General features: G+C 38.5%; 1 long non-coding RNA gene across 1 annotated transcript; it reads left to right on the forward strand.

The window, feature by feature from the left end:
• Nucleotides 1-1,342: 1,342 nt before the first annotated feature.
• On the forward strand, nt 1,343-2,742 carry LOC125141492. The gene is made up of 3 exons (XR_007140881.1): nt 1,343-1,438; nt 2,157-2,273; nt 2,693-2,742. It is a non-coding gene; the product is annotated as an uncharacterized LOC125141492 (long non-coding RNA).
• Nucleotides 2,743-6,150: the final 3,408 nt, after the last annotated feature.

A 6,150-nucleotide genomic window follows, 5' to 3' on the forward strand; every position in this document is an offset into this window, starting at 1 on the left:
ACCTTTAATCCCCCTCCCCTCCCACAACAACACACTTGTTTTATTTTAAATTTTTTTTAATTCAATTCACTAATAGAGTAACTAAGTGCAGTGCTTTAATGGAAGTCGTGGTGATTTTGTGTGTGTGTGTGTGTGTGTATATATATATATATATATATATATATATATATATATATATATATATATATATATATATATATAAATCTCCTTTGGACTTTTTCTGTCTATCTTCAAAACAATTTGGAAATTATTTTTACATTTTTTTAGTCAGTGATGTATTTTGTTTTCTTCCTTTACACAAGTCTTCTTAAGTTTCTCTGTTTGTATTTGAATACATAATTAAGACATTTAAGGACTACAAAAACATCTGTTTTAAACGGAACCACTCAATAACTTCTGCTTCTGCTGATGGCAAGCAGGTCAATCCACAACATGCACAGTCATCCTGCAGTGGCACTAAGACAAGAACAAATCTAAATTGTTGTGAGCCAGCAGCATGCACGAGATATCAGACACTGGCATGTACAGGATGGAGTTACAGGACTCTACATACCTGACACTGGTTCTCTTAATACTGGTTCTCAGCAAATAAATGATAATAAATATAAAGGTACACCACGACCAATTATTAACTTATCCGTCAGTAAACAGACAGACATAGATAATACAAAGAGAAGGAGAAATAGGGAAAGAAAAGTGAAATGTAAGGTGAATCAACAAAGAAAAATTGATGTAAAAATACAAAAGGTTGAAGAATTGGTTGAAGAGTTGAAATATTTGAGTATGAGTGTTTAAAAGAGACCGAGAGTATACCTAGACAGCTGGAAGAAGATTCCAAAGGAAAAGAAGACAATAATGCATTATGTGTTATGTTGTATTTTCAGAATGTTCAAGAAAATTCTGAAATGCTTTTCTTTTACTTCTAATCGTGTGTTCTCATGTAATAGAGCTGATTAGATTAATATTGTTTATTTTACTGTAAACTTTCTTGTAGTGAACGCTTATAAAGCCTACTGTGTATTACTGAGAGTATCTGCACGCGCAGTGTTTTATAGCTTGCTGTCAAATTCCACGGCAAGAGAAAGCTTCAGTCTTATATAATCACAGCCTGACAAGTTGCAGGAAGTTTACTGCAACCACATGACCATATATGGAAGTGTTAACCATGTGAATAGAGGGAAAAAGACATTAGCAGTGATTGTCTGATGACACAAACACACACACATACACACAAACACACATACATACATACACATACACACAAACACACATAGATACATACACATACACACACACACACACACACACGCACACACACACTCACATACACATCAGCATAAACCAGACAAACCAGTTAGACCAGTGTCAGTAAGAGTGAAAATCAGCAGCTCCATTTTGTGACGAGTGAAAAGTAAAAGATTTGAGGAGTAAAAACACAGTGAGTATCTAAAGCTCTAATATATAAACACACTGAAGTGACACTAGATACAGAAGAGTTTTGTGGGTTTGTACTGAAGCTTTAATGTACACAGGTTGTTTTATAACTTGATAGCGTGACTATTTCCTGTAAGTGAACTCTGTGCTGATTCAGGGTTTAATTTAACACACCGATGTTGGAGTGAAGTAAATGTGTGTCCTGCTGTAATCTGGAGAAGGAGACATGACCTCCAACATGAGTGTGTCTGGAAAACAGGACTTAAAGAAAGACGAGAGGTGACTTACTTTTACATTCACCAGTAATAAATACACACCGTCTCATGGGAACACATCTGTATCTCTAAACACTCACTAGTTAACACAGGAAGTCAACTTTAAGGTGTTTAATAGCAGTGAATATATCACTGATCTGATCTAAGAACAGTTTAGACAAATCATTCACTGAGAGAAGAGTAAAAAGGACGGTGTAATGTGGAGCATAAGAGCAGCAGATCTTTGTGTCAGTGAACTCTACAGGCTTTAAGACCCAGCTGAGTCAGTTAGCTGTGATTGAGACTCCTGATATCAGTGTAATTCCTGACTTATGAAGCCTGTCTCCTGTTTGAATAAGTGTACAGACTGGATCTGAATTAAAAAGATGGAATTATTGGTGTTTAATGATGAACACATTGTTTAACAGTGCTGAGTATTAATTATTGCTGATATTTCTGTAATTCTAGAATGATGGAGGGAAAGAGATCAGACTCACCAGAACCCAGCTGTGTGTCCATGAAGAGTGACCGGTCAATGGGACGTCTATTTAACTTCAGAGACGGAGACAGTTCTACTGATGTGAGGTCAGTATAGTGAGGTGTTTTACAGCAGTGTTCCACCTGATCAAACTCACTCGTCTCATTACGAAGCCCTTCATGAGCTTTATCAGGTGTTGAAGCAGTAAAACACTAAACTGTGCAGTGCTGCAAGTGAGGAAAAGTGCTTTAAGAGTTCAGTTCAGTCTGCAGTCCCTGAGCTGGAGGGTCTGTGGTGCTACAGAAGAACATTTACACCTGGGACATTAATGACTATATAAAGATTTTATTCATTTATTCAAACATTTATTTCTAAACATGTTGGTGTCAGTTAGGAAATCCTGAAATCAGTTTATTGTGTTAAGAGGATAGTGTTAAATATCTGTGTGTGTATTTATTAGTGTGTGATTTGTGCAGCTATGAATACATATAGTCCATATTACATGATGGGTTTTGTTTGTTCACAGACCACAAAAATCAAACATCAGCACAAATCAGCTGGACTCTATATTCAAGGTGTGTGTGTTGTGTTTAAAGTGTGTAATGTGTGTGTTGTGTTTAAAGTGTGTAATGTGTGTGTTGTGTTTAAAGTGTGTAATGTGTGTGTTGTGTGTAATGTGTGTGTTGTGTGTAATGTGTGTGTTGTGATCCCTTGTCATGTCTTGATGTGCAGCAGCATTATAGGTAATCAGTTGTATGAGTTTTAAATGTGATAATAAAAAGAGACTTTTATTCTTGTGATAAAATAAAAGTCTCTCTCACTGTAACATGATAATATTTAGATCTGTTCCTGTGTGTTTCTAACCAGGAGCTGGAACACAAAGTCATCACTCTGATAAAGAATGAGCTGAAGAGGTTTAGGAAGCTCCTGAGTCCAGATTACCCAGCATGCACTGAGAGGGAAGTGGAGGATGAGGAGGATCTGCACAGAGTCAGAGACGGAGCGCTGAAGATCACACTGCACGTCCTGAAGAACATGAACCACACAGATCTCGCTAACACACTGCACAACAGTAAGAGCTCTGAGTCATGACTTTATTCCATCAGCTTCACTTTAGAGAGAGGAAATAGTTTTAGATATGAAGACTTTTAGTTTTACATTTAATTTTAATATCATGTTGTATCTGTTCATGGTCCAGCTTCAATAATATTTAGTCCATCAGTCAGGAATTAATAGCAGCGTTTGTACGATTTTGCATTATAACTATTTATTACTAAACTAGATATTACTTTGTTTATTAGAACTCGCCCCTGTGTATCAGACAAAGTTAAAGTCCAATCTGAGGAAGAAGTTTAAAAGAATTAATGAAGGAATCTCACAGCATGGAAGCTCAGCACTTCTGAATGAGATCTACACTGAGCTCTACATCACAGAGGGTTGGAGTGGAGACGTCAATAATGAACATGAGGTGAGACAGATCGAGGCAGCTTCCAGGAGACCAGCAACACAGGAGAAACCCATCAAATGTAATGAGCTCTTTAAAGACAAGTCCATCAGAACTGTGCTGACTAAAGGAGTTGCTGGAATTGGAAAAACAGTCTCTGTGCAGAAGTTCATCCTGGACTGGGCTGAAGGAGAAGTAAATCAGGACGTCACCTTCATGTTTCCACTTCCCTTTAGAGAGCTGAATCTGATGAAGCAGAACAATCTCAGTCTGATGAAACTTCTTCATCACTTTTTCCCAGAAATAAGAGAACTAGAATCAATAGACTGTGACTCCTACAAAGTGGTGTTGATCTTTGATGGTCTGGATGAGTGTCGACTTCCTCTAAATTTCCAGAAGAATGAGAGATTGTGTGATGTGACAGAGTCAGCCTCAGTGGATGTGCTGCTGACGAACCTCATCAAGGGGAATCTGCTTCCCTCTGCTCTCCTCTGGATAACCACAAGACCGGGAGCAGCCAATCAGATCCCTCCTGAGTGTGTAGACCAGGTAACAGAGGTACGAGGCTTCAGTGATCCTCAGAAAGACGAGTACTTCAGGAAGAGGATCAGTGATCAGAGACTGGCCGATAACATCATCACTCACCTGAAGTCTTCAAGAAGCCTCTACATCATGTGCCACATCCCAGTCTTCTGCTGGATCTCAGCCACTGTTCTAGAGAGAATGTTGGGTGGAGCAGAGGGTGGAGAGATCCCCAAGACTCTGACTCAAATGTACACACATTTCCTGATCTTTCAGATCAAACACAAGGACCAAAAGTACCATCAGAAATGTGACCCTGATCCTCAGCAGACCAGAGAGAGTATCATGGCACTGGGAAAACTGGCTTTCCACCAGCTGGAGAAAGGAAACCTGATCTTCTATGAGGAAGACCTGAGCGAGTGTGGCATTGATGTCAGAGAAGTGTCAGTGTACTCAGGAGTGTGTACCCAGATCTTCAGAGAGGAGTCTGGGCTTCACCTGGGGAAGGTGTTCAGCTTCGTACATCTGAGTGTTCAGGAGTTTCTGGCTGCTTTATACACATTTCTCTCCTTTATTAGCAGAAATGTAACAGAACATCAAACCTCTGATCTGTCTGATCTTTTCAGGAAGTCAAACATGTCTGATCTCCTCAGGAGTTCAGTGTACAAGGCCTTACAGAGTGAGAATGGACACCTGGACCTGTTCCTCCGCTTCCTTCTGGGTCTCTCACTGGAGACCAATCAAACTCTTTTACGAGACTTAATGCCACAGACAGGAAGCAGATCTCACAGCAAACAGGAAACAGTGAAGTACATCAAGGTGAAGATCAGGGAGAATCCATCTCCAGAGAAATCCATCAATCTGTTCCACTGTCTGAATGAACTGAATGATGATTCTCTAGTACAGGAAGTACAAACTTACCTGAACGGAGGAGGTTACAGACGTCTCAGTGACACCAGACTCTCTCCTGCTCAGTGGTCAGCTCTGGTGTTTGTGTTACTGACCTCAGAACAGAAGCTGGATGTGTTTAATTTGAGGAAATATGATCCATCACATGAAGGTCTTCTGAAGCTGCTGCCAGTGGTCAAAGCCTCCAGAAAAGCTGAGTGAGTATTTTTATTTATAACTGTATTACTGCATGGTTTATTATTTTAATGTAACACTGAACTGCACTGTTTGGATTAATGTGTGTTAATAGTTCCTCTAATCATCTTTACACAAACCTCTGGTACTTTTACAGAAGATTGTGTCACTTTTTACACTAACATGTTATATCTGAACTGAGGGCTGGGCCACATGGACAACATCTTATAACATCATATGAGGCATTTTATAGCTTTTATATATGAATCATGAAAAATTAAGTGTTCTCTAAAACGTATGTAAAAATATCTCTACAAAATAACTGCATGCATTTAAGAACTAAATACATTTCTGAACTAAACACCAGTGAAAGACTTTTTCTGTTCTGTTTATTTAGAAAGTGACATTTAACAAAAGTCTCACAGATGAGAAAAACATCAGACTGACAAAATGGGATCAATATGGATAGAAAATATAAAAAGTAAATATTAAAACACTCTAATGTCCTTCAAGTATGTCTTTATGTTGAAGTTCCTCATCTTGTGTTGTGTGTGACACAGTGTTGTTGGGAGATTCACTCTGTCATGGCTTTTTTACTCAATTGTTCTTTCTAATAAAAATAAAACATAAATGCTTTTTAAAACTTTAACCCGATACGAAGGACAAACAAAAGTCTCCTTCAGTCTGCACTACTGCTAAACTTTACCAAGGACTGAGCTCGTGGTCAATAAAACATCAACCATCATTTTGGACCTCGACACATTGGACAGACGAAGTGGGAAAATGTTCAGCTTTATCTTCTTATTATGTTAGAAACAAGCTAGGCAGCGAACTCAGATGTGTGATGAAGATTTTCTTTCTCTAACACTGACCTGTTTGTAGAGGATGGAGTTTAAATGTGACTTTTTATATGAAGACTTTTATTTTGATGGGGT

The sequence above is a fragment of the Tachysurus fulvidraco genome, chromosome 1 (genome assembly GCF_022655615.1).
Source record: "Tachysurus fulvidraco isolate hzauxx_2018 chromosome 1, HZAU_PFXX_2.0, whole genome shotgun sequence".
Lineage (NCBI taxonomy): Eukaryota > Metazoa > Chordata > Actinopteri > Siluriformes > Bagridae > Tachysurus > Tachysurus fulvidraco.